Here is a 12,680-nt window from a genome sequence, read left to right as displayed (position 1 = left end):
ACCTCTGACTTGCTATCATCATAAAACTCATTTATGTGGTTTATAAAAGTGGCTCTCATGATGAATTATGTAATGCTCTACTTACCAGTCAAGAAAAAAAAAAAAGTAATTTATATTCATTTTATTTGCTCTGCCAACTGAAACTATTCTTCTTTACCTTGTTACCAAATCTTATAGAATGTTTGTTGGAAATCCATATTTGGTGTATAGTTCATATGTATTTTCTAGTTCTCATATTGTATTTCAGCACTACTTATAATTTGACCTTTACTATATATCTTTTCAATGTTTCCTACTTTCCTGGATTTTTGTTTACCCCAAACAAAAACACTAAAATGATATCCATAGTCCTTGTTGTTGTTGTTTTGTTGCTTTTTTCTGTCCCCATTTTTTCTAGGAAGAGTGAATGCATGACATGGAGATATACTGGGTTGTTCCACAAATAACTTGGTGAGACTATCCCCTGAGCATATTCTGCTTATTCTCCTCACTCTGTGTGGGGTTATCTCACTGAACAATGTTTACCAAAGTCATGTTAAAACACCCTAAATGGTTTCAATATGAAACTTCTCTTTTCTCAGCCAGAACAGTGGACCGGTCTCACATCAACCTGCCTTTAGCAACTCAGAAACCAGTCTGAAGCCCTCCTGTAGAAAGAAGCCTTTAATTAAATGACAAAAAAGGCTTCACTATATGGGTTGGTTTCTGTCAATCCACAGACATGTTATCTAATGTAGTGTTTCTGTCAGAAGGCTGTGGAAATGTTTTGGCAGTTAGTGTGGCAATTAATATATTTTATAAGGTCACAAAAGGCATGATAAATTTTCTTCCACGTATTACAGAGCATCAATTTTTGGAAAGTGGAAATGAAAAACAAAGTTACATAAAAAGAAAACTGTTGCTAAAATAAATTATGAGTTTAGATAATTGGGGAAAATTGCTAATTGTGATTCAGAACTAAATAAACAAATCTGATGTATTTGTTATATCTTGGTAATTTTATTTAGATCATGTAACTCATATCCTCTATTATATAAAGTTTGAAAAAAAAAAAAGTTTGTAGGTCCATGTCAAACAAACAAAATTCAAGAGAGAGCAAGGTGTTTTGTTTTTGTAGGACAAAGTACCAAAAAGGCAATCCACAGAGGGTTTTCTTCAAGTATTCAGCAGAGTAATGATCACTGCATATATGTGAAGACACTACCCAAGACTAGGAAAAGAATTATCAAAAAATAGTAGAAGAAATAATGCCTGGGCTCTTAGAAAGCCAAGAACAGTGCCTATTCCAACCAGCTAGACTGGAAGAGCTCATATCATGGAATATTGAGTAGTGTACTCAAGAATGCCTTGTCTCAGTTGTGGGGATAATTAGCCGTAAACTAAACTCTGCTTCTAATCAGCCAAATGAAAAATAAAAACAAAATCCGAAAGTATCAGCCGATATCCAAGTAACTTAGGCATGTGTCAGAAAAAAAGCCAAAGAAAAATAGAAATACAAGGTAATAGAAATAGAAATACAAGGTAAAATTCACGATATTGGGCATCCAATGAAAGATCACCAGGCATGTAAAGAAGCAGTAAAACACAATTCTGAAGGAGGGTGATAATCAGTCATTTTCAATTAAGAACTGACATAGATGTTCAAATTAGCCGACAAGGACATTAAGAGATTTTTAAGTATGTGGTCTATGTGAAAAAAGTGAAGAAAATCAATGGAAGCTTTGAAGGAAGATCCTATTTGAACTAGAAATGACAATCACAATGCCTAAAATGAAAAATCCACTGGGTAGAATTAATGGCAGATCAGACATTGCAAAGCTATCAAGAAAGAACTCACAGTATTCTCCATTAGTTCTTAACCTCAAAATTCTGTATTATAGAACTATTTAGAGTTCTACCAAAGCATATCTAATAAAACGTATAGTGAATTTACTCTCTGATATAGAGTTCCCATACACTTTATCAGAAAATGAATAACAATGTACAGGTTGTTCTATGATTCACTTGGATTTAAATACTTAATATGGAAAAAAAATAGAGCCAGAATTTATTGTTCTGTTTTAAAAAAGAGTCTGAAAAACATCACTCCTCAATGTAGCAATTGACAAAAATTCTTTTCTTTCATTTTATCATTATGACTAACAAAAATAATCCCCACTTAACCTCCAATGTCCTTAAATGTGTGTATGTGTAGATATAAATACACAGAGACACATATAGATTTTATATGCACACGCATACACACACTTGTGTAAATACCTGTATTTATATCTACACACATATGTACATACACACACACTTATATTAACATTCAGATTTAATTTTCAAGAAAGGAACTAGAATTTCAAAATTAATTTTCATTTAGTTTTCATTTTGCTCAATGTCTTTGTTTGTAAACATACTGGCAAACAGAAGTGCTCAGTTTTCCTTTTTTTTTTCCTCTCCAGTCTCCTCTCAAATATTTGTTGTCTTTATTTGATGATGGTGGTTCTGACAGGGAGGAAATCGCTAATGAAAGCTCCTGTTTGTATTGTGCTTCTTGAATCTGCTCTGCATCTGGGCCACTCTAATGTACTTGGTGGGTTTGAATTTTCCCCAGAACACACCACTAACAGAGCAGATTAGTTTTTATGACTGAAATATCGCCCATGTTAAGTATCTCTTTAGTCCTCCTGCAACTCTGGCACCAAGGAAAAGAGAATTTAATGTTTTCATGTGTTTTATTTTAATTGAATTAGCTGCAAGAACGAAATGCTTTTTCGTTTGAGATTGAGAGAGAATTGCTGCCTTGGTTCCACGTCGCTGCTTGGTAACCAAATAGCTCTTCTTTGCCTAGATTTATTATATTTCTCCTTCTGTGTAGGAAAATGTTGTAGTCAGTGTTGTTTGGGACATTCGCTTATGAGCTCTTTCACTGACACATTCCTCATTAGGCCGCCGAGAAAATTAAACAGATTCTATCAGTGTCTCTCCTAACACACTGGTGATATTGTATGCGCTATAAGCTGAAAGTAGGGAAATTTACCTGTGATTTCTGAGAACTAACTTGCCATTAGGTAACAAAATATTTTATGCTTCCTGACAGAGTGGATGTCGTGGAATGACTGAGAAGCATATTATGTAATCTCCCTATCGCCTATGAACCAGATTAAATCCCCACGCATGTGTCTCAAGTTGTTCCTAACACAATATCAGCCACTTTTTAAAACAAATGTAAAAGAGCCAAATATTTCCTGATTGACGTTTCCATGTGCCCTGGGCTTCAATCACCAGTCACTTTGACGCCAGCCTTTACAATTACATTTGGGAATTCATTCACTTGGTTCAGACTTTCCCTGCCTCCAAGTAAGGTGCATTTTACAAAAGCTTTGGAGTAAGAAATACCCCTCTTTATGCATCACTTATAAGCCTCCTATTTGTATGATCAGGAACAGAGTTTTTGTTGTTGTTGTTATTGCCTTTTTTTTTTTTTTTTTCTTTTTAAAAGAGGGAGAGAGGGGCGCCTGGGTGGCTCAGTGGGTTAAGCCTCTGCCTTCGGCTCAGGTCATGATCTCAGGGTCCTGGGATCGAGCCCCGCATCAGGCTCTCTGCTTGGTGGGGAGCCTGCTTCCTCCTCTCTCTCTCTGCCTGCCTCTCTGCCTACGTGTGATCTGTCTCTCTCTGTCAAATAAATAAACAAAATCTTAAAAAAAAAAAAAAAAAGAGAGAGAGAGAGAGAAAGAGAGGGAAAGAGAAGGAGAAAGAGGCAAAGAGAGAATTTTAAGCAGGCTCCAAACCCAGCATTGAGCCAGACATGGGACTTGACCTCACAACCCTGAGATCATGACCTGAGCTGAAATCAAGAGTTGGATGCTTAACCCACTGAGGCACCGAGGTGTCCCATGGACAAAGTTTTTAATTTTTGCATATCAGTTTACTATCCTATGATACATAAGTGTTATGTTAGTTAAAGAACAAGTTCAATTTAGCCTGATGCAAAAAACAAAAACAAAAACAAAAAAAAAAACAATGATTTAAGTAAGCAAGAAGTGTACTTCATTCTCATGAAAATAGTTCAGCAATGAGTAGTCCAGGGCTGACACGACGGTTTTGTAATCCTCAGTGTATAGCTTTTATCTCTGGAATCAAGGCTTGTGATCATAATTTCCAGACAATGCAAGGTGAAATAAGGAAAATGAGGGCAAGCCATTTCCATATTGGGGTTGTTGTAGAATATACAGCCAGCATTCCTGCTTTCTCCCCATTGACCAGAGATTGGTTGCAGGGCCAACATGGCTGCATGGAGTCTGAGAGGATGTGTCTGCTGTTAGTAGACCATATTTACAGCCAAAACTTGGAAGGACCTTTTTCTAAAATAAAGTAGAGAATGTATATTGGGGAACAACGAACAATTATTTTGACATTTAAAATATGCAGTTGCTGAGATTACAGGAGGTAATATCTGAAACCAGGTTGGACACAAGGCATGTTGAAATGACTGGATAAATGTCCAGACATTTTAATTTGTGAAATAATAATTTATTCTCTTCTTATAAATAAAAGCTCTTGGAAATGGCTTCAGTTTCTCCACTGAGTTTTCAAAAAATACAACCGTGTGTTTAGCTGACTAAAATAGATATCCAAATGGAAGCACTGGGACAATTTAAGCTTTAGCCTAGTTCACAAAGTCAGAGGTAAACACACTGTAACCAATGAATAAGAATACTCACATTGAAGATTTTAAAGGATTTTATGTTGTAGTATTGCAAACAATCTAGTTTGAAAGAGAATTGGATGATATGATGATCATGGGTTTTAAGATCACAAAATTCATTTTTGGGATTCCAACTCAAACATTGTTACTAGCTGTGCTATTTTGGGGCAAATATATTTAGTTGTCAAGACAGTGCTAGGGTTTTTTTGTTTGTTTGTTTGTTTTTGTTTTTGTTTTGTTTTAATACAGAGACCTATACAATAAGCCATCATATACCCTCCACTGAAAGCAATACACATACACAAGAGTTTCAATAGGGCATTACATAGAAGTGCAATTGCTGTCTTGTAGGGTATGTGCATTTTGAGCTTTACTAGATAGTGGTAAACTGTTTTCCAGTAAATACCTCTAGCTGCAGTGGAAAAGAGTTCTAGTTATTCTATATTCTCACAATTCTTTCTACGGTCAGACTTCTGTTTTTTCAAATTCAGGGAGTATTAAATAATACCTCATTATTCTCTTGCCTCTTTCTGAGTACTAATAATACTATCTTTTCATGTCTTTATTTGCCATTCTCTTTTTCTTTTCTGTGCTTTGTCTCTCTGTACTTTTAAAAAAATGCCTTTTCCATGTTGATGTGTAGGTATTAGAGTAATCAAAGATCTAATGCTTTTGTCTATTACATATGTTACAAATATGATTTCTAGGTCTTTTGTTTGTATTTTGAATTTTCTTATCATGCCTTTTCATGTGAAGAGTTTTATTTTTTAGTTTACCTTGATTAAATCATTTCCTGTTTTGCTTATGATTGAGTAACTTCATTTTAAAGAGATATTTCCTACCCGTAGGCTCTAAAATATTGTTCCATATTTTTTTGAAGGTTTGAAAAGTTTTAATGATTTAGACCCTTAATCCAGCTAGAATTTACTCTTTTTGGTATGAGGTGTAATAAAGCAGCTTAATTTTATTTTTCCATATGGATAGCTAATTATTATAGTACTATTTATTGACAACATAAATTTTCCCATCCCATATTTTTTCCCTTCTCTTACATATTTTCTATTCACTTCCCCCTTTCAAGTCTATCTTATCTCTATACCCTCTCTTTTTTTCATGCCTTTCCCTTAATTGTCCTTTTCTTTCCTCTCATTTCTTCTTTCTCTATTCCTGTTCCTTTTCATAATTATTATTACTATTATTAAATGAGTGCATATACCAACTTAGAAAATCAAACAGCAGATCATCTAAAATAGTAAGTAAATTACTTTTTCTTCTACAGTTCAACAAAAATATCCATTGTTGATTCATCCTACATTTAATAAATATTTATTAAGCATCTATTATGTTGAAGGCACTAGAGAGTCAGAAATGAATAAGATAGAGAAGATCTGCAACCTAAAAGAGATTTAAATATAAGCACATGCAAAAATTTAAGCATATTTATTATGATAGCTACAGTTTCCAGGAGCACTTAACTTGGCAGTTCCAGAGTGTCCTCAAAAATTATAGATAGATATTGTATAGATACATTTATAATTTTTAAAATGTATAATATATAAATGTATGTGGTATATAACATATTATATATGTTATATGATAAATACAAATATTATTGTACCAATACAAATGCATATAAATAAATATATATTTATATTAGCCTGGGATATAATTAAACATTTATATCAAAGCAATTAAAACTTTGACATGCTTTTGCCATTTTAAAGACCTAATTTCCTAATTTCCAGAGTTTAAAAACCAGTCTGAATTCAAGTTTCTAAGCTTATAAAAAGACTGATCATATTATTCTCTCATTCTAGGTGATGACAATATATTGAGTTAATTTCGAATTTATAAAAAGTTGTAAATATTTGTAATGAAAATATATTGTGTCTGACACCAGTTATAAACTGTAGTTAAAATAGTTTGTTGGAACACATAAAGTACTGCCATGTATATTAAATAAATAAACTAGATCTGCTGTGAGGGAATTAGGGAAATCTTGACTTCACAGACTCACTGCCCTTAAAGCAGTGGTCTTGGCAAATCCTGATGGTCCACTCTATCTCCTAGTAGTTTATAATATATACAAAAATAATTTTTCTCTCAAAAATATATTGGTCTGTCTTTTCTAAGGCTGTTTCTACACACAATAATCATTTGGATTTTTTTTAAGCCAAAAAGAGGTTTTGGGTAAACTACTGACACATGACTTAATTTGAATAAGGAAAAAAAAAAAAAAAGGAGGGGACAAGCTACACTTAAAAGACCTAAGTGAAAAACTTCATTTCTTTATTTAAAAGATAGCTGATTTTTGTTCTTTAGAAATATTAATGTTGTCAGATCACTCTTAAAAAATGTTAAGATTATTAAATTAACAGTCCAATTCTGAATGCTGGTGATATTACATGTACTTTGCAAACCACTTTGGCTTTTTGGTAGATCTTATTTGACTTTTTAGTTACAAGGAATAAAAAGCTAAATATTTTCACCAGACCATTAGCCCTTAAGGCCTAATAAATGGCTTAAATTTATTTATATATTTTAATAAAGGTTTTTATTTGTTTGGTATGTCAGACTTTAACTTTGGTTCATATAAATAAGAAATAATTGATTGAGAGGAGTGGGAAATAATTTTTGACCAGGCCTTAGCAACTTAAATCAAGAAGGAAAAAAAGCATCTATAAGAATATTACAATTAATTGTGAGAAGTATTACGATACCAATTTGTTTGAAAATAATATTATCGAAATTCATAAATTGACTTAAAAAAATCAGATAAGGTAACTCTTACGGTACACAATGAAAGAAGACTTTATGTTCATTGGTGGTAAATTCAGAATGCAGTAGAAATGGGATTAAGATAGGTATTTTCACATAGAATAGCACTGTGAGCAAAGGTACATAGGTATAAATTAGCCTAGGTGTACAAAGAACTTAAATATCCATTATTATTATGATTTTAATATCATAATAATAAGGATGAAATAATAATCCTGACCAAATCTATAAAGGATAAAACTAGTCATGTCCTGGGCAACACACATAATAAGTTTTTTGCAGGAAAGATTGAATGTGAAGAGTATAGGGCACTAGACATTGGGTGATTCTATTAAAATTGGAACCTCATGAAGGCTGATGGACAAAAATAAAAATAAAATTAAATAAAGTTTCCACATACATTTGACTGACATTTCAATCAAATATGAACCAAATCAATGAACCATCATTATCAAAATACAATAGATTTCTATACACTAGGCTTACTATTGGGGAAAAATGACTTCGGTATTATTGCTATAAAGATTCATGGTTTGAAATGGTGAAAAAAGGTACTAATAACATTCATATATTTTTATTCATCAAAATGATGAGAAGCATACTATTGGCTTTCAGTGTATGGTGGTCAGAAATGCTAGACAACCTATAATATTTATGATAGACCTGCACAATACAGGATTATCTCACAGGCAGCACAAATTTAGAATGTTTCCTGGATTTGTATGTAACTGAAAAACCTGTTTAAAACCATTTTCACCTAGAATTTTACTTCACACTGTAAATAAAGATAATTTACCTTTTCATTATTTAATGACTATTGAATTTCCAGGAACACTGCTAACTTGCAAATAGAGAGAGAAATACATTTTCTTGGTTCAAAAATTTACAAGAATCATTCACCATTTCATAAAATGACATTACTGAATATAGCACTGACTCTGGTTTTAGAATTGCCTATATAGCCTAGATGTGTTGGTCTGCGTTTGTAGTTACAATTTTTCTCAATAATCCTACATATAGTTGTACTGTATGTCTCACATATGTCTTCTAGATATGTTACGACCAAATATTTATAAACTGACATATGTTTTATCTAATTATAAATTATTTTTTATTTCATCTTTATATTATAGTTTGGTAATTACAAAGCTTATTTTCAAAATTATGTATGAGGTAATTGATTTGCTCCATGAATTTTATTAAGGATAATAAAGCTATTGTCAAATTAGGGCTTGAAAATCATAGGTTTAAATACATTAGCTAGAATTTACCATAGATTCATTGCAATAATGTGCATGAAACTTTAAAATTTACTACCCTCTTTTGTCCACATTTTACCATTCAATCTGCATAGCACTATGTAAAGTAGAGCAATGATTCTTTTTAAGTTATTTTCAAGATGTAGAAACTAAGTCTGAAAGAGATTCCACAACTTGTCAGTGATCATACAAGTTTAATAAATGCCAGATCTAGAGTCAAAATCCAGGTCTCTACTCTTTAACTTCAAGTATTTACCATGACCTCATGTTGTTGCCCAATGATGTAGTGAACAGAAGGGACTATTTTATTTTATACTAATTTTATTCTTTTCTTCACTACTAGAATATTCTTACATATAGAATGTTGTCCACTGACCATTTTAAGCTTTCTTTAAACTCAAATGTAGCACAAAATTTTTATTTCCTATTGTATTGTTATACAAATGTACATCTTCAATGTACATCTTCAAAGTGAACTTGGATACTGAGGCAATATACTTTCTGTTTTTTTTTTTGAGAGAGAGCACGCATGACCTGAGGGGAGTGGCAGATGGAGAGGGAGAGAATCTTAAGTAGGTTCCATGCTTAGTGCAGAGCCCCCAATTTCACAACCCTGAGATCATGACCTAGGCTGAAATCAAGAGTTGGGGGCTCAATGGACTCAGCTACCCAGGTGCCCCTTGAAGCAATATTCTGAATATTTCAGAGCAAAAACAAAGCAAACAAAAACCCACTTAAAATTTAGCCTTATTGTCTAAATATTTTTAATGAGGCAATACTTTTTCTTTTCAGTCTGGCACAATTTTTTTTTTCCTAATTCTGGCTTTTTACGATAATCAAAACATTTCATTTCATTTTCTTACTATCTACCTAAGTCTGCATAGTTTTTTTTGCCTACTACTATCAACCAATATTCTTATTGAACAAATGATGCATACTGTCAACAAAGGACACAATAATTGCTTGTATGAGTAGAGTTTGTGATTGTTGGTTTCCAACTGGACCTTTAAGTAAGACTGTTCACCTTTTGCCTCAACAGCAAGAGAGCAATGGTGATATTTTTCTTGCTGCTTATGATTTTACCTCTATAGGAGAGGAATATGATGAAATATTCAATAGAAAAAATATAACTTTTTAAGGAATAATAGAATGCATATTAGAAAACCCAAAAGCCCCTCTAGAACTGCAAATTTAGTTGAATGGCTAATGCACTTCAATTTCTGGTCTCTTATTGAAGTAATTACTAGCAGAGTCAAATTCATATTTACACATTTTAGAAATGCATTTAAACTAACTATTGGTTGTTAGAATTTGACTGGTCTTGCATATATTAAACATATTTTTCAAAAACATAGCTATGTGGTTTGTCTCTGAGGACCAGGATGAGAACTAGAGATAGCATATGTAACATAAATATTTTAGGGAAAAAAATCACAATAATGAAGATCGTTCTTTTTTTTTTTTTCTTTTTTTTTTTTTTTTTTTAAGATTTTATTTATTTGTCAGAGAGAGAGAGAGAGAGAGAGCGCGCGGATCACAGGCAGACGGAGTGGCAGGCAGAGGCTGAGGGAGAAGCAGGCTCCCCGCTGAGCAAGGAGCCCGATGCGGGACTCGATCCCTGGACGCTGGGATCATGACCTGAGCCGAAGGCAGCTGTCCAACCAACTGAGCCACCCAGGCGTCCCTAATGAAGATCGTTCTTACCAAAACTTATCATCTGTATTCAAATTTCTCTTCAAATTCCCTTCTCTTCTAGTCTTTTTTCTCCTTATCTCTCCTTCTCTTTCTTCTTTCTTTTGTTTCCTCCTTTCTCCTTTTCTAGATTTACACTCCACCATTTTAAACTTTAGAGGCATGTATTACTCTGTGCCATGTTTTAAGAGGGACAAAAAAGAAAAAAAAAAATTCCCCATGGATAACAACGAGCATGGTGAAAGAACTTGAAAGAAAGAGATGGTGGAAAAGCCTTATTAATTTATACTTGTGTTTTGTCCCAAATTATTTTCTCATCATTAAAATAAGTACACGTAGAAAGAAAATACTGGCATAAGACATCAGTTTATATATATACACTGATAATTGTATAAAATTAAATAATATTTAGAGCTCTGAAGGAGTAAACTATGTAGGTAAAATGAGATAAGAAATCATAGCCACAACAAAGTTGACCTTTGGAGAAAGTTCTAGAGCAGGTAGGGTCAGGCTACCACAAATTCAACTTGGTTTACATTCTAAATACAGGATTTTCCAATATCCACACCTTTTGATAATGGAAAATGCATTATTTCCAATTACTTGTGTTTGGGATATTTTTTCTCTTTACTAGATTTTATCTGTTCATTGCTGATTATCCTCCGAGCTCTGCTTTAGAACCACATAGAAATGGAAGTGGCAACCAATAAAGTGACAACAAACATCTCTTCCTTCCTCTTAACCAGTCTTGTTTTTCACATTTCTCTTTTTAGCAATCCTTTTCTGCAATCCTTTTTTTTTTTTTTACAAATTCAAATATTAGAAGATAGATAATATTTGATTTTGTCAAGCTAGAAACCAAATAGTTAACAATGTTGATTATTGTTGTTTCCTTGATTCTTCATGTTTTCTGAGTATAAGTGCTATTCTTGAATGAGAAAACACTGAATGGAATAAAAATCATGATAGCAAGTATGTTATCGTCTATGTATGTTTATACATACCACATATGTAAAACAATGCATGAGCCAAACCTTCAGAAGTAATAGAAATATATCACAACATTCTAGTTACTTGTACATAGAAAAATAAGCCAAATTCTAATAAATCTGCTATTATCTATCACTCTAAGCTTAAAAATTAAAAGAATCAAAAGTTTAAAAGAACTTATGTAGCGAGTGCAGATTCCTGAAGGGCTTAGATGATGTAGAAACAAAAGTAACCCAAGAAAGAAGAAATTCAAAATTAAATTTTAGTATACTAAAAGAGGCTGGAACTCAGTAATTCAAAACTTCATCTCCAGAAGAGGGGCTTCAAACTAAACAGGACCCATAGAGGCAGACACACAAAAGCGTTACATCTGGGACAGAATTAGATTCACAGAGAAGGAGAGGATCCTCTTGGTTAGTGGAATCAACAGAAAAGAAGGAAATTATAGGGGAAGAATAAGGATCCCACTGAAATGAAAAGAACCAAGACATGTTGGTCATATCTCCAACATAATCAATAATATATCCATAAAGGGAACTGCACAGAATAGATAGAAATGACAGAGTAGGCCACTCCCATAATAGTAGACCTGTCAAAGAAAGTAGTTCGTGCCTATATACAACTACTGGGGTAAAAAAAATCCGTAAATGCAGATCAAACATTTTTGGTGATTAAATTTCTACCAGCTACTCTCAAAAAAAGAAGCTGAGGAAGAGCGTAACATATCACTCCAAATGGAATTTAAAACTTAAAATAAGAATATGATAATGAAATATTTTTCTAGTGAAAATTTTGTGCAAAACAAACAAACAAAAAAACCCTCACAGTACCACAATACTCTAAACAAAACTGCATGTTCTCCAACAAAGATGTGAAGTTTTTTTTAAACCAGAAACACAGAAATTAACGATAAAAATGAACTGAAAGAGAAATAAAAAGAGTTTGAAAGCAGGAAAGAAACAGAAGAAAACAACAAAATTATGTCAGAAATGAAGCCTAATTTACAAAGTACCTAATGCAGAATTTATTTAAATGAAAACAGTAATTGATGGTTCACTCATATAGGTAGATATAGAAATAAATATAGATACAAATAAAAATGCATATATATGTACATATGTTTATGTACACATAGAGAATATAAACACTTGCACACATTTAGAGGGACAGAAACAGAGAGAGACAAAGACACAAAGAGAGAAAGAGAAAAAGAGAGAGAGAGAACCTATATATTTATTTTTCTACAGATACAGTTTGAGAGCAGACAT

Source organism: Martes martes (assembly GCF_963455335.1).
Source record: "Martes martes genome assembly, chromosome: 1".
NCBI lineage: Eukaryota > Metazoa > Chordata > Mammalia > Carnivora > Mustelidae > Martes > Martes martes.
Note: the sequence above shows the minus strand (reverse complement) of the source record.